General features: G+C 43.8%; 1 long non-coding RNA gene across 1 annotated transcript; it reads left to right on the top strand.

Moving 5' to 3' along the window:
• The first annotated feature begins 1191 nt into the window (after window positions 1-1191).
• On the top strand, window positions 1192-22472 carry LOC113246610 (uncharacterized). Its single transcript, XR_003313027.4, has 3 exons — window positions 1192-1644; window positions 14095-14256; window positions 22047-22472. It is a non-coding gene; the product is annotated as an uncharacterized LOC113246610 (long non-coding RNA).
• Window positions 22473-22761: the final 289 nt, after the last annotated feature.

Raw genomic sequence — 22761 nt, 5'->3', positions numbered from 1 at the left:
GAAAATCATACTACCTCCTCCTTAGATCACTCAGTTATCCTCAGACACCTCATTACCTTCTTCCCCCATGGCCCATCCTAGCCCAGACATACTATATCCAGTCCTAAGTAAGTGCTAGGGCAATCAAGTCAAATGTCTGAGTGAGAATCCTAGTTGTGGGACTGCGTCCATGCCACTTACATTCCCGGTGCCTCAGTTTCTCTTCTGTGAAACCAGCCTAATAATAGTGTTTACCTCTCAGAGAATTCTGGGGAATGAAGTGGGGGATAAATGCAACGTGCTTAGCATGGTGCTGCTTACATGGCAAAGTTCAACAATTTTTTTTTCCTTAGAACTTTTCTCCTCTGCCATAGTGCAAGTTTTGTAAGAATTGTTTAAACCCATTGTTTAACTCAGCATTTACTGAACCCCTACTAGAGTCATAATCTTTTGTTAGGATTTGAGGATGAATAGAGAACACTCAGATACATTCTCTGCCCTCAAGGGGCTCATGGTCAAGGGCAGAGGTGATGAACTAGTAACCAGGGCATGTTTGGTTAAGGGCTCTGCTAGAAGTGGGCACAGGTGAGGCAATATGGTAAGGGGACTTAGCTCTCAGTACTGGAGCCAGGCTGCCTTGGCTCAAACCCCAGCTTGGTCACTTCCCAGCTGGTTGACCTTGGGCTGTGTAATCTGGGTTGAGTGCTCTGTGGTTTGGTTTCCTTGCCTGAAAAATGATATCTCCCTCAGAGGGTGTTGTAAGGAGTCCATGGCTTGAGAACCAAATCACACCTAGAACAGGGCCTGGCACGTTTTAAGAGCTCAGTAATGGCTAGTTATTATCTTGGAGCTCTTTGAGACCTAATTGATGCTATGGCTTTGGGCAATTTCTTTCTCTGCCAGAGTGGTGAGCTTTAATGAGGATAAAGATAACTCTGTTTGTAGAAGCCACCATCAGAGGGGGCCTAAGACTTTGATAATATACTTTGAAGCAGGTTTGGCCTCTCCCTCCCCCTCCCCCAAACACTTTCTTTGTTTTGGAACACACACTCCAGCCTGTGTCTTGGACACAGAGACCCCCTCCCTTTTGCTGGGTGTGGTTAGCACGTGTCTTTGGCCAGAGCCTATCGCTTAATCTCTTAATGTTTCCGAGAGCTGAGGAGTCTGCTTCTGCCCTCCTGGGCTTCTGTCCAGAAGGTTTCCATTCAAGGAACCCTGCCCCCACCCTTCATTATGCATGGACATAGAGATCTTATAAGACGGGGGAAAAGGGTGGGGCTTTAGCAGGCAGTTTTAACTGGCCTCCACTCTGGTACCCACTTTTGTGGCTTTAATCATCAGACCACGTGAAAAATAGCAAGTCCTCCACAGCCCACAGCTTCATCCGTGAGCCCAAATCCTCATCTCTTCAAGCACAAGGAGCAGTTCTACTTGAGTGAGGAGGGCTGGGTTCACAGCCCTGGGAGCCCTTAATCTGGGGGTGCTTTGGGTCCTTCCTGGTCTGAGATGACAGCGGAGGACATTCCCATACACCACAGTCCTGGGAGACCTACCTTCTGACCGAAGCAAGGCACATCCACGTCTGACATGAGTCTGTACCCTGCCAGTCACTGAGAGAAGCACCAGAAACAGCGGGAGCCCATAAAGGCCAGGAGAGAAGGTGCGGTAAGTGTTGGGGGTAATGTGGAGAACCCGGGTGATAAAATGGAGGATGATACAAATAACTCTTTTAAATAGCAACTCCAACAAGTAGAAGGAAGTGAAGGACTGTTTTTTATTCCTGAAAAGGCAGCCTTTGTAAGAACAAGACTGGGTCCAAGGCCTGTGTGTGTGTGTGTGTGTGTGTGTGTGTGTGTGTGTGTGATTTGTGGGAGGAGAGAGCAAAGTAACCCTGAAGTCAGTGAATAATTGCACTCGTTCCTCTAGCTCGCTGCACTCAGTAAGGAAGAACCAAGGATGCATGGCTATGAACATAGAAACCACCCTGACTCCCTCACTGGTCCCTTCACAGCTCTGAGCCAAGACCCACATGACTCCCTGGCACTGCTGGGTGGCATTTGGGTTCTGCAGCTCCTGTCTTGGATGCTGACCCCCTGTTTGAGTTCCTCTTGCTTTCACAAAATGGGGCCAACCCGTCATTTCAGTTGGAGTTGGACTGTCACTCAGATGCCACCCCAGCTGTGATAGGAAAGGACTTCCTTCCTCTGGGGTCTCAATTTATTTTGTAGGCTTCCTGAGGGAAGACTTTGCCCTACCCGTACATACTTTTTTGAGTTGAGGACCTTGGGGCTGAGTGATTGGAAGTCCCTCAAGGGATATCAGATAAAAGTGTCTCCTTTCAAACCCACTGGCCCCTGGATCTCTCTATATCCCAAAGCAATGTCTGTCTATCTGGGTATAACTCTGGAGAGGCCAACATGGATTTGGACTTCCGCTGGCTGCCTGGGATCACTGGGGTGACCGATGGCAGTCCACCGGTCCAGGGCATCCCCATCCCACTGTGTCAACAGAACACACATCTATGTCACTGGACAGGACCCTCAACCCCTATGAGGCAGTGTGAGAGCCTTGGATGTATCTCAACCCAGCTTCCAACCCCACCTTTGACCTGTCCTAAGCAAGTGACTTTGGCCAAGGAGTCGAATCTTTTCAAGTCCCATTTTTATTGAATACAAAATAGAAGTAATAAAATATCTTCCTAGAGGATTGCTGTGGCAATTAGAGGTGACCCATGCAGAATGAGTGCCCTGGTGTCTGACAGATCCTAGCTGTGATGATAGTAGCCTTCTTTTATTTAGTCGCTTACTAAGTGCCAGACGCTATAATGTGCTCGTTACATATTTTAGTAGAGGTAGTTTTCATAGGCCACGTACTCTAAGTCAAATAAACATCATTCTCTGTATTTTTCTACAACTTTATTTTTATTATTTTTATTTATTAATTACTCACTCATTTATAAAACTTTATGTCAAGTCCCCATTCTGCATGATGACGGACACCCAATTCTAGTCATCACTGGGGCATCACAGTGACTTTAGTATTCTCTAAGTTGCGTGGAGTTCAGGAAATTCACAAGTTTCCCTTTTGCTCCTTTCGCTTAGTGTGGCATTTACATTCTAGAATTGAGTAGTATCCTGGCATGAGTGTGGGTGGAGAAAACACTGAGGCTTCTGGCCCAAGGTCATTCTTTTCCAGGGATGGTGGTTGCCCAGATGTACCTCCTGGTGTTTGGTCATTGGTATCCTTGCCCCAGGCATGCAGACACTGCTCTGTCCCAGCCAGTCCCTGCCGCATGGTCTCTGCCATTCTCTGCTGTGGCATCTTTCTCTCCTGATTCTCAAACCATTCTGTGGGGTAGAGGAAAGCCTTGCTGTTTTCCAGTGCCATGCTGGGGCCACTGGAGACTCAAGGGTGCCCAGGGCCTCTGCCTCGGGAAGACTGTCCTGACCACTCTTTCCCTCTGGTAACTGCCTCCCAGGGCCGGAGAGGCTGGTGCAAAGCGAAGGAGCCTCTTCTCTGAGAGTCCTATTGCTTCCTCTCAGATGCTCTCTCCCTCTTCCCACCTTGGAAGATATTATGGGGGTGGTTGGTGGCGAGACAAGAAAAACTAAGTCCAGCTGATCACATATTCTCCGAAGTATTTTCTATCTTACTTCTGGACAGAGAGCATTGACCTTAATGGCCAAGAATGTGGTGTCTCCGTTCTCAGGCTCTACCAAGGCACCTTCTCTAAAGCGGTGGGGGCTTCAGTCTAACTGACCCAGTAGGTGAGGGCTAAGATGAAAGCAAAGAATGCAAGGTGGCTGGGTAAGGGGGCACTCACCCTCTTATGGCACAAACAAAATCTTACTTAGTTTTTCACACAATCTTATGATGTGGTTTCTATTATCAACTCCATTTTACAGACAGTGAGCTAAGTCTTAAAGAAATGACTTGGGTGTTGAACATAATTCATTCAGCCATGAGATATTTATAGGGTGTCCACTATGTGCCAGGCAGTCTTCTGGGTTTGGGGGAATATGGCAGTAATCAATACAGAAAAGACCCCAGCTCTCCTGGAGCTTACAATAAAGTGGGATGGTGGGGAGTAGGGAAGAAGCAACAAGGAAGATCAACAGGTAAACCATATAGTTTATGCCACTCTGGTAAGCACCAGGGAGAGACATAAATCATGGAAGGGGGCGAGAAAATGCCTAGGAGGATCTGCCTTTGAAAATCCTTATTGTGATGATAAGATGAGTGAAGATGATAGAGTAGGCAGTTAATTAGTCATGAGCTCGAGGCAAGGACCATGATAAATAGGTGACATATTAGAAGCCCATGGGCCCAACATCCCGACTTTGTGGCATCCAAGACCTCTCAACATTCTGACCTTATGGCTTCCAAGACCCCTGAGGTTAACAGATCAAGAGCCACAGGTGCTGAACATGTGCTCTTCTCTTCCACCTCTGCCCCTAGACTCATTATCTTTGCGGTTTTAGCCCCACCCCCCATGGGGTAAGGCTGCCATGATGTTTCCAGTACAAACCTTGTAGGATCAAAAACTCCACTTCCCAACCTGTGGGAGGAGTCCCCCAAATGATTGGAAGCAACCTCCATTAGAAACCACCCCGTCTATGACCCAAGACCCTGCTCACATAAAAACAAAAGACCCCTGTAGTCTCAGAGCAGTTGCCCGCTTAGGCCAGCCCATTCTCCTACCTTGATAGTGTACTGTCCTTAATAAACTGCTTTGTGGTTGCTGCTTTCCTTCTGGTTGTCTTTATTCAAGTGAGGATCCTCAAATCTTTCGTGGGGAATCTAAGAACTGAGACCTCCATTACACAATGCAGACTCTCCCATCAGTAACAAAGAATCCCATGTTGGAGGGAAACGAATCCCAGGGAGAGAGATCAGCAGGCACGAAGGCCTTTAAGTGAGAATCGGCTTGGCTGAATTGCTAAGAAAACGAAGGGCCAGGGTCTGAATGCAAAGTCTATATGCTTTGCTACCACCTTATGGGACTCAAATTATGATAGTCATTATTGCTATTATAATGTCTTTGCCATTGGCCTGACATCAAACCCCTCTTCCACGTGAGCCGTCTTGGTGGGTAGTTGAAAATTCCAGATACTCCCTCCTAGCTCTCCCTGTAACTTGGGATGGTTATAACCCCACGTGCAGAAACACCACCTGGGTTTCAAATCAGGAGCTAGTGATGCAAGGAGGGGAGACTATACGGAAGAACCTCTCGTGACCTGGCGGTCGAGGACAGGGAGCATCATTCGTGGCTGAGTGGGAGCAGTGGTGGACACTGTCCAGGGCTGGTTGTGTCATCAGTGTGAGCTGCAAGGTCAGCGCTAGGTGAGGCAGGACTTGTGTCTGCGCTCGACTGGTTCTGTGCCGTGACCTTGGGTGTTGCTCCTGGCTACGTAGCTGTGAGCCAGGTTCCTGAGATTTCACGGCCATTCGTTGAATTAGCTATTATCCATCTGTTTTCTCCTTCAAAAGAGAAACACAGATTTTATTTTTAGTTCAATAATAATAATAATAAAAAGACTGATGGCAGAAACATTTTCATCCTGCCACCTTATCCCCCAAATTTGGGGTTTGCAATTTTTATAAGGTTTGCATGAAATAGAAATGTTATTAAAGTTGAAGTGAATTTCCTTTCGGGATGTGGAAAATAATGAAAAAGCTATTTCATCTGTTTTCTTTCCTATTTCAAAACGTAGAATGGAAGATGAGGCTGCTTGCTGTTGTGACATTGTCAGGCTTGTCTCAAATGCCCCCTGTGTTCTCACGTTACTCCAGCAAGGCCTTGGAGCAACCGAAAGAAATGGCTCCTATTTCTCTCTCTGCTTTGTCCTCCCAGAGCAGTAAAAAAAAAAACAACATATCCTTGGAACATTTCACGTCACCTGAAGAACAGCCTTTTTCTCCTCCCTGAAATATATTGACTAAAATAAACTAAGTGTGAAAAAAAGTGAACACATCTGGGTACACATTGCCCCCAAAAGATTATGATACCTGAGGTAAAGTCATAACCCACCTCGCAGGCCTTTATCAGTACTGTATTTCCCTTTTAAGTTCTTTCCTTCGTTTTTATTTTTTTAATTAAAATTAATTATGGACAACATGTGGAGAATGAACTTTATAAAGTCAGTTACACCAAACCGAAGCACTCTGTCCTCATCTCTCCATTATCTCCTTCTCAGAGGCAACTGCTTTTCTGTGAAAAGCGGACAATTTTGTTACTTATTCCTTTACTGGAATTACTATCTGAGTGTTCATCGTAGGCATTATCTAAGTATTTTCCATGATGGGAGACAGAATTTAGCTGTCTTTGCACTCCAGAGCCCACTTCACACTCTTCCCATACCCCACATCCTTCTCATTATAATACAGCAATATCACGGTTTTGAGAGAGAAAAATCCAGTGTTTATATTATTGTTCCATGTAATGATCTTTACGAGTGATTCACTTAGCAAACTGATTGTTTTTCCTTTCCCTCACAGCATTTGGTTTTTCCTAGCATTAATATTTGTCATATTTTTCATTTGCCTGGGATTGCATGTACAAATCAGTAATTAAATTCCAAATTCTCCTCCAGATGCCAACATCTCCCCTCAAGACGTCCATTCACATCAGGTGTTTCATCATTTTCTCTTCAGGCGCCTCCTGACCTCTTTCAATCACCCCTGCCTTGTGCTCAGCAACCCTCCAGGCATCTACCTTCCCGGCAGCTTAGGGGCTCTATGTCCCCCTCTCCCCGGAGTGGCCTTCTCATTAATCGTGCCCCATGTCACCATCTTATTCCTATTACTCATTCCTACTACTCCCTCATTTTGTTGGAGCACATCCTCTAGTGGCTTCCGGAACAAGTAGAATGGAAGGTGATTTTTTTTTTTTGGTGAATGTGCTGATCTATAAATGTTTTTATTTTACCCTCACACTTCATTTATTTATCTAGTATAGTTTGGGAATAGAATTCGAGATTGGAAATTATTTTCCCTCAGAGCCCCATTGTCTTCCATCTTCCAGTTTGATATTGGTCTGTAACATCTGATTCCCAACCCCACATGATCTGTTTTTTATCACCCTCTTCTGGAAACTTATGAAATTTTGTCATGGACCCTATTGTTTGGAAATTTCACAATGGTATGCGATGGTGTAGGTCTTTTTGTTTTTATTTTTTTAGTCCATTGTTCTAGTGAATACTTTTAATCAGAAAGTATTGCTGCTTTTTAGTCCTTGGAAATTTTCTTGAAATATATTTTTGATGATTGCACGTATCTCATTTCCTCAGATTTCCTAGAAATTCTATTATTTAATTATGAAATTTCTTGGGCCTATATTTTTATCTTTATTTTACTTTGTGATTTTCCCTCTCTTCATCTACTTTCTTAGAGATCTTCCTTTTAAAACTTTCTGTTGCATTTTTCATTTTTATTACCATATTTTTAATTTCCAAGATCACCTTTTTGTTCCTTGGATATTTTGGTTCCATCTTCCTTTGCATGGTCACAATATTAATTTTCTGAAGCTATAAATGATGGGTATTCTTAAAAGTGTGCCTTTCCCCAGCCTCCGTATTTTCCATGTTGCCCCATTATTTTCTTGTATTATCTGTAATATCAGAACGTTTCATTAAATGCCTGGATTTCTGATGGTCCTCAGTTGTCTGATCGTATACCAGGATGAGAGACTTCAAAGCTGAATAGAGGCTATAAGTATGTATGGGCCTTGCCAACTGCGAGGTAGGGGATGTGGGTGGGCTTTAACTTGCAGAACCCTGCACATCAGCATCTTATGGCTTGTCCCTCTGTGTTTGTCAGATGCCCCAGTGATGACGCTGGTCTCTTTCCTGGAGTCTGGGTACTTTATCTGCCAGCATTCTGGAGTCAAGGAGGAAATAATGCTGAGGGTCAACAATCATTAAGTGAACTTTTACTTGTCCTTCTTATCTTTAGTATGCACATACATCTTACTTATACTTAATGTCCGGCAGTTCGAAAACCCTTTGTTTCAGAGCAGTGGTTCTCGCACTTCACCTGTTAAAAAAAAAAAAAAACGATATAAAGGGGTGCCTGGGTGGTTCAGTTGGTTCCCCAACCGACTCTTGGTTTCAGCTCAGGTCATGATCTCAGGGTCCTGGGGTCTAGCACCGTGTCTGCTCCACACTCTGCAGGGAGCCTACTTAAGAATTCTCTCTCCCTCTCCCTCTGCCTCTCCCCCTGCTCACATGCACACACTCTCTCTCAAATAAAATAAATCTTAAAAAAAAGAAAAAAAAAAACCAACCAGACTTAAATTTTCTGTTGTAGGAAGTCCGAGGTGGGGCCCAATAATTTGCATGTATAACAAATTCTCAGGCGGTGCGGAAGCTGCCGGTCCTGGGCGCTACCTTAAGCACCACCGTTTTAGATAAAGAAATCTCTAGTCTGCTGCTGGGCAAGAAGGAGCAGCTGCCTGGCTGTGAAGAATGTGGGATCTCGCTGATTGTTTCAACCCAGTCCACCAGGTTTTAGCCCCATCTTCCTCTGGTGTTCTTAGCGACTGTGAGTCTCTGAGCCTTTGGAAAATGCTGGGATATAAACTGGGTTGCCTCTTGTCTTTTCCCACCACTGTTTAGGATTCAGCTTTCTCAAGTTTTCTGAGTCAGATTTGGATTTGGGTTGGTAGCTTCCAAAATTGTGTTGCTATTACCTTCTCTCCTGTTCTTTTTTTTCTTTGCTGAATATGTGGCATTTAAAATCCCTTTACTAAAAATAAAATAATAAAATAAAATAAAATAAAATAAAATAAAATAAAATAAAATAAAATAAAATAAAAAATCCATTTACTGTCATTTTACTGAGACTTAGGGAAGGGTAAGAGCTTAATGAATGCATCTCGTCCTCTATGGTTAGCCAAAAGTCCTCGTATCTTTCTTCAGTCCTTCTCTTCTATCCAGTGTCACTTTTCCTTCATTTATTCTATTATCAAAAATTCCAATTAGATGTACGTTGGAGCCTCTCAATCTTTTCTCTGGTTTTCTTTTTCTTTTTTTTTTTAAAGATTTTATTTATTTATTTGACAGAGATAGAGACAGCCAGCAAGAGAGGGAATACAAGCAGGGGGAGTGGGAGAGGAAGAAGCAGGCTCATAGCGGAAGAGCCTGACGTGGGGCTCGATCCCATAACGCCGGGATCACGCCCTGAGCCAAAGGCAGACGCTTAACCGCTGTGCCACCCAGGCGCCCCTTCTCTGGTTTTCTTAATAGTCCTTTTTATTAATTAAAAAAAACCCAACAACCTTTTTCTCTTCCTGCTGACATGTGGATGGATTCTTTGTTAACTTCTAGTTGGTTCATTCTCATTTCAACTGTGTCTGATTAAGAGTTTATTTTATTTAGTATTTTATTTCAAGGACTACATTGTTCACTTCTAAGTTGGTTCCCTTTCATATATATTTCACATTCGTTTCCTGATTTTTTTTTGTTTCACCATTTCTTGCTCTTATTTAATGGAATTCATTTCTTACTTGTTCTCTTTGAGAATTTTAAATACTCACACTTTAGTATCTTTGGCAGACTGATTTAACAAAATCAATTTTATATGGAGAGAATACATGTTCTGATTTTTAATTTTGTTGGCTTCTTTATTAGCTTTGGGGGTTTTTGTTTTGTTTTGTTTTGTTTTGTTTTAAGATTTTATTTATTCATTTGACAGAGATAGAGACAGCCAGCGAGAGAGGGAACACAAGCAGGGGGAGTGGGAGAGGAAGAGGCAGGCTCATAGCAGAGGAGCCTGATGTGGGGCTTGATCCCAGAACGCCGGGATCATGCCCTGAGCCGAAGGCAGACGCTTAAGGACTGAGCCACCCAGGCGCCCCTAGCTCTGGGTTTTTAAAATGTATTTTATAGTTTTGGTCAATAGGGTCATTTTAGTAGAGGTTTTGTTTTAGGCTGTTTTCCCATCTCTTTCTTGGTGCTTTCTTCTCCCTACACACTGGTTCTCAAGGTCACTTTCACTGGGCACCAAATCCCCAGTGGAGAATCAGGTCTCCTGTCACATGGCAATACTCATCATCACATGGGGATATTGGGTTGATTGAGGAATGAATCACTAAGCCAGCAGCCTCCTTATTTGGGAGGCTATACCTGTCCTCTAACCTCTCTGGCTTCAGTGTCCGTTGGGGAATGTTTCCAGTTTCCAAGGCAAGCAGCCACACCCCAGCACAGGCCCTCATCTTGTGTTGAGCACTTTCAGCCCCTTTGCTCTGCTGGAACTGAACTGATCACAGCCCAAATTCTGGCCTGGGGCCCAACAGGCCCATGTGGCCTATCCACTAGGTGTTTGCCTTTCTGTTCTGTTTCTGGTACACAGCTGTGGTTATTTGCTTTATAGCCTGGCTGTACTGTTTTGGAATCTTGATTTTTCTCTTTTGTCTAGTAAGACTCTCAGATGAGAATCTAGTGTCTCCAGGCTTCATGCTGCCCTGCGGCTGAAGCTCTGCTGGGGCGGAATGCTGTTGTTTTGTCCCACCCTCTATTCCCAAGACTGGTGATTTTGGGGCCTGAAGCTGAGCATGGCAAGCTCAGTCCCCTTCTCCCTCTCTCTCTCTCTCTCTTTTTTCTTCCTCCTTTTTGTATCTATTTGTTGTATCTGTCTCTTGCAGACAATATGGATTCTTCTCTTCTTCCTCATGTTGTAACTTTTACAGGGGGTGACTCTGTCCCTTAGTGGGGAGGTGTAAGGCTGTCTAATACTGTCTGTCCCTGGGTGAGCAAGTCAGTCTAACTACTGGGGCTCCACATAAGCAGGACTGTGCTGTCTGTCACATACCTGAGCATACAATGGAGCAGTTATCAGCAATGAGGGATACTTTGATTTCCATATATCTGGCTGCTATGCCTGTATCTCAGTTGGTATGGGAGAGGGGAGAGAAAATTACGTATTTGCCCTCTAAAAGCCCTAATATTGCCAACATGTTTCGAGAAGAAAGATCTCATCAAAGCCTGAATTGACACATCCAACTTTGTTATGCTTTTATTTAGGGGGAAGATAGATAGATAGATAATAAATAAATAAATAGCTATATATATTAGATATAGATAGATAATAAATATATATAGTTACAATTCTATTTGTAGAATTATATATATTATATATATATATATATATATATAATTCTATTCCTGTTCTATTCTATTTTCTCATTTCTCTATTCTATTCCCTTATTTGTTTATTTCCTCTGATTTTCTACATTGCTGCCTTTTTTTTAAATTCCTGTCTTTTAATGAATCGACTGTGTTTTCTTTATTCTCTTACCCCATCACAGATTTGGAAGTTTTTCATTCTGTATCTTTTCTTGTAGTCATTACCCTTAAATTTTTTAACACGCTTGCCTTATGTCACCAGAGTGTAAATACAACAGCAGCAAACAAAGGGGTATTAGAGCACCAATCACCCTCCTCCCATTTCACATGGTCTTTTTGTCCTGTATTTTAGTTCCACTTTCTTCTTCCACCTTCAAGTTAGTCATAATTTGTAATCATTTAATGTTGATTTAGGTTTATTCACCTGGTTTCCAAGTTCACTGATCATCATTCATTTTTGCAATGCGGTCCTTTCTCTCATTACTTCTGAGATCTTTCCTTTGGAGTTCCAAAGTTTCAATGTAATGTATCTCTTTGTGGATATCTATCTAGCATCTGTGTATCCGTCCACCTACCTAGCTATCATCTGTGTATCTAATCTCTTTCATATGGCTAATTGTGAATCTCAAATCTTATAATTTGTGCCTTTTATTAAATATAGAATATTCTCCACTGTTAGCTAGTCAAATATTGCATCTCTTCCATTCTCTGTATTATATCTTTTTGGAAATCTGAGTAGTTATGTGTTAGATAGTTTCATTCCAATCTTCACATCTTTCAAATTCCCTTATTTGTTTCCATTTCTTTCTTTCTTTGTGCTGCATTCTGGGTAATTTTCTCAGGTGTACCTTTGAGGTCACTAATTGTCTCTTTCTTTCCAGGTAATGGGGTTCTTTAACCCATGGAGGTTTTTGTTGGTTTGTTTCAATGACTTAATTGTTAAATCTATTAACGTTATTGATTCTTTTAAAAATCTGCCTGTTTTCCTTAATGTCTTGCCCTTTTCTCATATATTCCATTTTTTCTTTCATGCTTCTAATCACTTAGACAATTAATTAATCATTTTTCAACATTTATGTTATCTAATTTTTATTTGGCAACAGCCTTGCTGTTTATTTTACCCAGTGACTTAACTCATGGTATATTTTCCCTCATTGCATTAGTTAGGGTTTGCTTTTACTGTGAGTTACAGAAATATATAAAATAGAAGTTTCTTTTCTTCTCATATCAATGTCCTGATGTGATGTAAACAGTCCAGTGGTGACAAGGTGATGCCACAGTTGTCCTCATGGTCCAAGATGGAGCAACAGCCATCATTCCATGATCCAAAAAGCAGGGTGGGCAAAAAGAAGGAGCAAAGGGCACCTGTCAGCTGTCTTTTGGGGAAATTTACTGGAAGCTGCCATACAACACTTCTGTTCATAATCTACTATCTAGAACTTAGTCATACGGCCACCCCTAGCTGCTAGGGCATTTGGTAACTTTTAAGATCTAAGCAAGGGAATGTGGAAATTCTTGAGATAACTAACCAGGCATCTCTGCTACATTCAAATATTTCATAATATTGAATTATGTACACATCTTAAGTGGGATTGTATCTGTATGAGTCTATGACTCCTATACCACTAGGGTTGAAGGCTCACCCCCCCCCCAGCCCAAGTTTTCTAGTCTTGTTTCTGCCAGATTCCCCAAAGTATACCTTGTTTGGGTCTAGTTTTTTAGTTAATGTCTTGTGTTGGGAGGGCAGGGTCACCAAACAACATGGATAACATAACTCTGATCTCTAAACCTGTGTGAGGCCTGTCCTTATGGTTATATATTCTTAGAGAAGATTTTATTTTTGCTCTCAGAACTCAATCAAGATAGACAAGCAAACTGATACAAAAAGAATGGATTGAGTGGATTTTTAAGTTTGTTCTATCACTCGGAGTGTCCTGACTTTAGGCCTTTGCTCAAGCATCAAATTGTGCAGGCCCAAGGCTGGGTCTCCTGTTCCAACGTAGGCATAAAAATCCAAGCCTTTAGGTCGATGAGACGGACACCCTTGTACCCCTCCCCACCTACTTACCAGGGAAGTTGCAGGACCAACTCACAGGGGTGTAGTTTCCCCTTTATTATAATCCTCCCGGGATTTCTCTTACTTTCTTAAAACCCTTCTAAGCTCATATACATTTTATTATTTCTTTCTAGCATTTCTAGGTATTTTTTAGAGAAGAATTTAAAATCTGAAATCTACCAGTCTACCCTTTCACACTTTTAATCTAGTTAAAATAGCCAGAATGTATTTCCGCTGCTCGCCACCAAGACTACTGACAGATGTAATTTGTGTTTTAGAATCTGCACCCTTGGGCCTGGGCCTGATTCTTGTTGACCCCTGAGGTTTAATGTTTTGCTGGCAGGTTCCCGCTAGAGAATGACAGACGGGCACTCCCGGGCTCCTGACATGATTCCCCACTAGAGCAGTTCAGAAAGAGTGTCCCATTCCAAGCCAACTTAGGCAGACCCCATGAACTCAGCACTCCCATGTACAAGCTTTGTGGAGCTCCAGCCCCCAGCACTCTCCTGTCTGAGACAGCAGCTTGGGGATTCAGAAAACCCTAGCAAGAAGCATATTTTCTACTTCAGAGGGACTGAAATCCAACCCATCGATGCCAATTGCACTGAGGAATCAGAATTTGGCAGCAAGGCTTTGGAGTATAGGGATGAAAATGAACTCATTCCATCAGGGTGGGGCGGGCCCCCAAATGCCTACGGCTGGGATAGAACAGGACCAGGTGCTTGCCTGGCAGGCCCTGAGCATCCCTGGGGTGGCAAGAGGCACTGGGGGTGAGAGGAGTGCCAAGGATGCATGGACAGAGGAGTTAGGCTCATCTGCCCTTTGGTCTCGGATCTGCCACTCACCTGCTAAGTCACTCGGGGCTCACCCTGCCCTCTCTTAGCATCAGTTTATGTGGTTTTGGTTTGATTTTGAGTTTTGTTGTTTTGGTTTTAGTTTTGTTTTTTGCTACGGAACTGAAGATAAGCTTGCCAGCCATGTCTACCTTGTCCTGTCGTGAGGACCAGATCCCTCGCAGATGTTATCCATGTGTGGGAGAGAGGTCATGTTACCGTCTTCACGTTACAAGTTGAAGAAGCTGAGGCCCAGAGACATGAAGTGAGTTCTCCGACATCAGAGAGTCAGTGAGTAGCAGAGCTGGGGCTCAGATCCGAGGCTTCTGACCCCAGAACTCACTCCCTTTCCACAGTGCCCCCACTGTATAAATATAAGGTAAAAGCGGGGAGAAGGGGACTCCCAGCTGTTTATGTGCAGTGTATCATTCACTCTCCGTACAACAGTCGACGGTTCTAGGTTAGTTTTCTTACACCTGTTTTACAGATGAGAAAACTGGGTATCTGAGACTTCCCATGATTTACCCAAGGTAACAGCGATTTCAAGAGTAAGGATCTGAATCTGACATTGCCTGGTCGCAAAGCCTGGGCTCTGTCTCTCTCTCTCGGTTTCTTTTTACAATACTCTCCAGATATTGGCATGCTCCCCTAAAATCCATATGCATTTAGACAAGGTTCAAATCAATTAGTTCACACTTTGCTGCTGGGGCTCCTTTGTGCCAAAGGTGATCAAGGTGCTTCCAGTTTTATGCATTCAAACCCAAGGAGGCCTCTTTCCCTACTTCTTGCATGACAGCCCAGAATTGAGAACCACGGTGCATATGGTGTTTGCAAAATGCCAGTTGTGTATGGGTGTTTAAACTTTAGTTTTGCTGCTTTTAATTTATTTATGCAAGCAAGCCGCCTTTCATGAATTTTAATCTGCACTGCCTTAAAGAAGTGCTTTCCAAATGGGACAGCATTTGTGATCACCACTAAGCCATTCTAACTGCTCGCAGGCCTGGGGAGAGAGGCAGCGGAGAATATTAGCAAGCTCTGAGCCGTCCCTGTGTCATCCCGGGCATTGTGGCGTAAAATGTGCTTCGTGTCTAGAAGAAAAAAACCCGTGACTCGAGTCTTTGGTTATTTTTAATGCTGAGCGGCAGAACCACGGGGAATATTATGAGTTCCCAGATTTCTGACAGGAGGGACTCGCAGCGAAGTGCTTTCTTCAGGAGAGAGAGACACTGCTACAAGTCTTTATTCATTTATTTATCATGCTTCAGTTCCCTAAAAAAGAAAACACTTCTCCTGTGCAGGGGAAATTGCTTCAATGGATAGATTGCATTTAAATAATTTAAGTATAAAATTACTCGAACAGGCCGACTGATATTTCGAAAATGAAACAGTCACAATCACTTAAGAGCACCGGCGAAGTTCGTGATTCGGTGTATAGATGAGGTGTGGGGAGAAGCTTCTGTCCGCCTGGGCTGGGGGTCTGTCCTGCCTGTAGGCTGCCCCGGGGGAAGGGGCTTTCTGGTCAGGTCCTGCAAGGAGAGGACCAACAAGGAGACGCTGGGTCTTGCAGATGTGAAAGGTGAACTGCTTGCAACTTTTGCCCCACCTTTTTGGGTTTTCTTTTTCATCGAAGCGGTGAGGAGAAACAGAGGTGGCACCGGATTGGAGTCCAAGAGACTCTTATCTCGTCTGCGTGAGCCCACTGCCCAACCTCCCTGATCCCCGATTCCTCATCCGAGCAAGAGGAAGATAACGCCAAGCTCACAGAGCTCTGAGGGCAAAATCAGCATCCAAGAGAGGACCCAGCATGGTTCTTGGCACGTAATGGTCCATCGCGTCGTGTCTACAGCACATTCTGGGAGGCCGTTCCTGCCGATATGCCGTCTGGGCCTAGAGAGAGCCTTTGCCTTCTCGGGAAGTCTTCATCTATGCCAGCAATAGGCTGTCTTCCGCCCATCCACGCCCATGCAAATATTGTTAGACCAGCGTTCTCCCTGTGCTTCTGCAGAAAGCATTTCTTTAGGTGGGATTTATGGTCTGCTAAGACCCTGAAGATCCTGGCAGAGAAGCAGCTCTGTGGTCAAACGCATTTGCAAAATGCTATGCACGACTGCCCTTTCTGGAGATTCACTGGGCGCCTTGGCTCTGAGAAGTCCTGCTGACAAGAAGCCTTTTTACTTTAAGTTTAACTCCGCATTTATTAGTCTTATTTGGCGGTGAGGGCCTTCCCACCCCAGCATCCATGCCAAATGCCCCGTTAGTATCTCTTGGAATAGGACTTACTGAAATACACTGAGGGAAACTGCCCTAAGAGGGTTCTTTCCGCCCGTCCTGCTCTACTGCTTTCTGTCTTATTTTTCTATGAACCGGGTTTGGGGGCTCTAAAGGTCCTCTCCTGGTTACTATTGCCGACTTAATTAAGCAAATGCACTAAGTGCAGGGCTGAAGATCATCAGTATCTTCTCCTGTAGAACGGGGACCGAATAGACGCACAATTGGGAAGGGTTAGTAGTATGTGTGAAGTAAGCGCGGGGTGAGGGGGATGAAGGCGGGGATAAAGGGAGCCGCCTGGGGCCTGACCTGGGAGCGTCAGGTGGGACGCCCGGAGGAGACGGAGGAGGCGTCACATCATCACTTTGCCTGGTCTGTTGTCTGCGGTGCTTGGGGGCGCGCTGCCTCAGAGGTATTCTAAATTCTAGGAAGCAGCATGTATGGGTAGGGGTGGCAGCTTCTCAGCAGCACCAATGTTTACTTTGAAGAGAAAATGTCTGCTTTGTAGGCAAATGTTTTCAGCATGGAAATGATCATTGCAATTGCTGTGGTTGTCACAAATGTTTCATCAGAGCCGATAAAGCAGCTGAGTGTTGGCAAAATCGATGAAAACATCTTGAGAAGTGTTCGCTGCCTACTTAGCCGTCTGCGGCTCATCTGGTGCGAGGGAGGAGGGGGCAGGCGGTGAGCTGAGGCCACACAGGAGGCTGGAGAGGCGGCGTGGCCCGCCGGACCGGCACGCGGCCTCTGCGGTCGGACTGCCTCGTTGGCCCCTGCAGGCTCTGTGACCTTGGCCAGATGGCCTGACCTCTCTGTGCCTTCATGTCGTCCTCATTTGGGAACTGTGGATAATAATAGTACTACCTTCATTGTTATTGTACCGATATAAATATTGAATCAATACATGCTTAGCATGTAATAAATATTAGTTAATACAATCATTCTTTGAGGCTCAAAATCCGCGCACCATTGTGTCATCCGGTAGAGAGGCTTTACACAGCACTACTTAATCAACAGGTATTCATTGAGCATCTTCGATGTGCCTAGGGGCTGGGGACCAGTGGGGACTGAAACAGGCCGGGTTACTGTTGTCTCAGAGCTCTCTCTGTACCAGGGCAGACAGAAAAATCAAATACATCAATAAGGTACCTTCAGAGACTGACGCACGTTCTAAAGAACCTCAGTCAGAGCGATGAAAAGGAGATGAAGTAGAGTCACAACTGCCCGCTGTCCTCAGACGGATACAGAGAAAATAGATTGTATTTAAACGTCTAAACTTCTCCGGCACTCTTCTTGTGCTGGAAAATAATTAGCTTTCTTCGTCCGATCTGTAATTTGGATCTCATGCAAGAAGCCGAAGAGCCGCGTCAAGAGGACATCGAGGTGTATGGCGAAGGGGCTGTCTTACCTGGCATCTCAGGCTGTTCTTGGGGAGGGGGCCTCAGATCTGTGAGGCATTCCTGTGCTGTCCTCCAGGCTCTGGCATAATGACTTCTGTCTGATGGCATCCATCCCATTTGTGCCTGAGTCTGTGGCAAGTGTTTAGCTTTGTTTTCTGCCTCGCAGCTTAATCTGGACCCGGTAGCTTTCCCTGCCAAGTGATCTTCCTCTCAGCTCTCCTTGGCACTGGAGACCCATCTGAGGCTCTGCACCTGGCAAGACACCACCAGCCCTGGCCTCCATTCTGTATCCTCTGCTGGGACTCACCCCTGTCATTTCTACAATGGACTCCATGACAGGTCTAACTGCTTCCAAATCAACAGCCTTCTAAGTCCCCTTTCAGAAACTTCTGAGTCTTTTACACACCCCATGGGAACCAAGAGAGGTTTAGGAGAGCTGTAAGCCAGTACCTCCTTCTACTAACTTTTCTGCACTGTCAAAGTGGCGGGGTAAGGGGTCAGCTGCCAGGAGAGCACACACACCCACCCTCTATCTGAAACAGGGCAGAAAACCCCCGTCCATGCTCCTTTCATGCCAGTCTGGATGTTTCTAAGCCACTCCCCTTAAGTTTCAGTTCTGAGATGAAGGGGAGGAGACATGAAAGCCTGGGGATCAGCACTTCCCTCCCCGCCCCCGCCCCGTCTCTATTCTTTTTTTTCAAAATCCCTTAGGTTAAAAAAAAGATAGAATTATCCATCTTCTATGTCATAAGCTTCCACTCTAAGGTTAAAAATGTCATGTAAAGAGCTTACAGATCACCGCTTCCATCTTTACAGCAAAAGAAATGAAAAAAAAAATGAGAAAATGAAACATGAATGACTTTTCTTAGTCCCATCAGAGAGCTGAGGTAACAAGGTAGACAAACATCCCAAGATCTGGAGAGACCAGTGAATCTAAAGAGATGCAGGTGAGATCTGCTTACTTGGAGCTGAAGCTGCTGGAGCCATAAATTCGTGGGAACGCTAAGGCGGTGAGCAATGTTGCTGAATTATCTGAAGCTAAGCGTGAGTCAGCATGGACGTGGAAGGCTCCTGGGGACTGCAGTCGTGGGGGAACCACCACACGTTCGTTCATGATCTTTCTTTTCCTCTAGGAAAAGCTGAAGACCCAACAAGAATTCCCTGGTGGTTCTGGCAGGGAAAACGGAAGAATAATCATTGTGACGTATGCCCAGGCCATTCTCCACAAGCAAGGCTTACTTTCCAGGAACGAAAAAAATCACCAGAGCCTTATCCTATCTGGGATAAGGGCCAGTTGCCAATTCCGGCTCCCTCTAGTTTTTTTTGTGCCGCCTAAGGCTGGGGGGAGCTATGCCAACATAGAAACACTTGTGAAGACCACCGCTCAGAGTCACAAGCCTGCTGAAAGACCAAGATTTAATCATAAGATTAGACAATGCTCCCCCTCCTACCCATCTTAGCACCACACCAACAGGCCTCCAGCGTAATAGTGGATTTTAGCTGAAAGAACTGTAAGACTCTCTTGAGGAAGAGTATGTGGGGAAGCCCAAAGACGACAGAGGAGACTATAACAAGGACATGGGGGAAATCTGAAGCAGCTAGCATGTACAGCAAACAGTAAACATAGGCTAAATTCTACCCAGATTAACCCAAATCCTCACATTCTTTTTATTTTAATTCCTACTACCCAATACAACATGTCTGGCTATCAAAACAAACAAAAACAAAAAACAACAACAACAAAAAAACAACTACAAGCCATGCTAAAAGTCAAGAAAAAATACAGCCCAAAAAGATAAGGCAAGCATGAGAATCAGACTCAAATATGACCCGGGTATTAGAATTATCAGACAGGGCATGTAAAATAACCATGATTACTATGTTAAAAGCCTAGTGGAAAAAGCAGACAGCATGCAAGAATGGATGGGTCGTGCAGACAGAGATATGGAAATGCTAAAAAAAGAATCGAAAGGACATGTTAGAGATCAAAATGACTGTAATAAAAATTAAGATTGACCTTGATGAGTTTATTAGTAGACGGGACGCACCAACGAAATAACCAGCGAGTTTGCAAATAGATCAATAGAAACTTCTGAAAACGAGATAGAAAGAGGAAAATGAATGAATGAATAATAATAAAGAACAACAGAACATCTGGGAACCTTGGGACAGTTTCAAAAGGTATAACATGTGTATGGGAATATCAGGAGACGAGGAAAGAGAGAATGGAGCAGAAGAAATACTGCAAGTAATAATGGCTGGGTATTTTCCCAAATCAATGACACACACTAAATCACAGATCCAGAAAGCTCAGAGAATATCAATAAATATCAGAAATCTACACCCAGACTATCATAGTCAAGCCACACATAGACACACACACACACACCCCCCCCCCAAAAAAAAACAAAGACAGAAAATTCTTGAATGAAGCCAGAGTGGGGGGTGGTCATGAGGAGAACTTTACCTGCCAAGGAACAAAATAAGAATACAGGACACTTCTCATCAGAAATCATAATGGAGTGAAGAATTTAAGTCTTAAAAGAAAAAAAAAACTACCTAGAATTCTATATTCCGTAAAATTATCCTTCAAAAATGAAGAAGAAATAAAGGCATTTTCTGATAAACAAAAACTGAGAGAATTCATTACTAACAAATCTTCATCCCAAGAAATGTTAAAAGAAGTTTTTTAGGCAGAAGAAAAATTTTATAAGTCAGAACTTGAATCTGCATTACAAAGGGAAAAGTATCAGAGAAGAAATAAGTGAAGATAAATAAAAATTGTTAATATTTCTTACTTTTAATTGGTAAAGGTTTAAAGTAATAATAGTAACAATGTATTGGGTGATTATACCATATGGATAAGTGAAATGAATGACAATTCATAAGGGAAACGATCTGGTGGTGATGCAGTGAAAGTTCCAGAATGGGGAAATCACAGAGTTGGATTTCTTCTTTTCAATCATCATGTTGAGGCACTGAATACATTATGGAGGGCAAGGCTGTTGTGTCCAAAGAATCACCTTTCAAAGCCCGCAGATAAAGCTTACCTTGGCCAAGGGTTTTTTTCTTTTTGTTTTTGTTTTTACTTTCCTCTCCTGATACTTGCTTCCTGGCTAGGATTCCTGGTGCTGTGGAATTCTGGGAAAGTCACCTTGCCTGACAACAATTTACCCCTAAGACCTGAAATGATGTTTGTTTGACTTTATTTTCTGGGTCGAAATGTATAAAAGAGAGACTCGTACTCATTAACTAAGAGACAATCATAGAATAAGTTCTTACAAGCCATTCCAAATAAGGTAAAAAATAAAGAATTTAATCAGACTATTGTCGTCACAGCAAGCCAAGATTAATTCTTCAACTTGGAGAGAAGAGGGGGAAAGGAGCATTTTTTTTTTTTAATAAGAAGGAAGAGTAAAGGAAAAAAAAGAGGTAACTTTTAAGCATAGCAAAACATTAAACATTTTTTCTGGAAGTTTCCTCATCTAAAAAAGTTCCTTCAGCTAAAAACAATAATACCAGCTTCCTGAGGTTTTTATAAGGATTAAATGAGATAATCAATGTAAAGAGCTTTATTATCGTCATCATTGTTCTTACTGCTATTATTACTGTGTATTTCTGTGTAACTTAAGCCTGACTTCCTATTGTAATTGTATCTCTATTTTCCTTCTACCTCCCATCTGTACATCCTCCTTTCATTATATTAATTTCTAAATGTAGTTCAAAATCGTAATTGGAGCAATGTTCTTTATAAGTAAATGCTGTAAATTGTAAACAAAACAAGAATTCTATTTGCCAGCCCTGTGTCAAACCCTATTGTGGAATCCTGGAACAGATCAATCTTATATGCAGGTACCATCTGGCTTAAGCGAAATGGTATTTGTGTTGAATGTGGTCGGAGAGACTCCGCTCCTGCACTTGGCCACAGCTCATCTCAGGGCAAGAACTCAGCTCAGAACAGGGAGCAGAGGTAGCCTCACATGGCGCAAGCCCCTGCCTAGTGCCCTCATTTAGGGCAGAGGGGAAAACAGTATCCAGCCAAGGGCCCTGCTTTCAAGCAGTGCTGGGCCAATGGCTGCTGCTGGAGAGGGTTTGGGAAGAAATAAGAAGAAAAGAGAAGCGAAGCCAAAAGAGTGGTGTGTGGAAAAGCATCATGACAACAGTAGGCATAGGACGGGAATGCGGGAATGCCCTACATCATGGCTCCCCCGTGTGGGCGAGACGCTTAGCTCTTTGTGCCCATCTTTCATCTGTGAAATGGGGATTGTGCTAAGGGAAGAGCGGTATTACATCTTGCAGGGCCTCCTTTATGGTTTGTTGTTGTTGTTGTTGCCATGGACCCTTTTGGTAATCTGTTGACCTATCTGTGGACGTTATCTTTGTCTAGGTTCTTCAGCAAGCCGATCTCGAATGCAAGTAATTTATTTGGGAGGTGAAGGAAATACCCATCGAGAAGTGGGAAGGAAAGGCAGCCAATTAAGTGGACAACTGGAACTTAGTCCCACAGGCTCTTCTGGGACAAGGAATGCAAGACCACTTCTCAGCACTTTCCCACCTGAAGGGGGAGGGAGCTGGGGTAATTATACACCTGCTCCCAGGTGCTCAGGCCTGGGCACTTCCAGCCTGCCACACATGGGCACCAGGCAATGCTTCTTTGCATAGCTGGTGGAAAGGAGAGATCTCAGGCGCAGCAGTTGGAAGCCAGCTCCAGCCCACGGAAAGGTCCAGGGGATATGCAGAAGGGCGCTTTCCAACATCTGCTACAGACCCCCTTCTCAGAATATTGTTTTGAAATGCATAAAATAAAATTCATAGGATTACAAAGAAAACCAATTATATTGAAATTCAGTTCTATCCACAGACCCCTGGGGGGACCCCAGGTTAAGAAGCCCTGCTAAGGTTTCTTTTCGATGTGAAATTATATGGTTTTATGACCTAAGAGCATGGATTGTGTTACTCTGCCAGGAGGTGGTTGAGTAAAGCTCTGCACAGTCTATGCAGAAACCATTTCAGAAGAAAAATGCGCTCACCCAACCTGACAATCCCCCACAGCTCAGGGACTATGAACGATGCTGCTGGCCTCTCTCACTCCCTTTCTATAT

The sequence above is a fragment of the Ursus arctos genome, unplaced genomic scaffold, assembly GCF_023065955.2.
Source record: "Ursus arctos isolate Adak ecotype North America unplaced genomic scaffold, UrsArc2.0 scaffold_23, whole genome shotgun sequence".
NCBI lineage: Eukaryota > Metazoa > Chordata > Mammalia > Carnivora > Ursidae > Ursus > Ursus arctos.
This window is presented reverse-complemented; position numbering and strand designations above follow the sequence as displayed.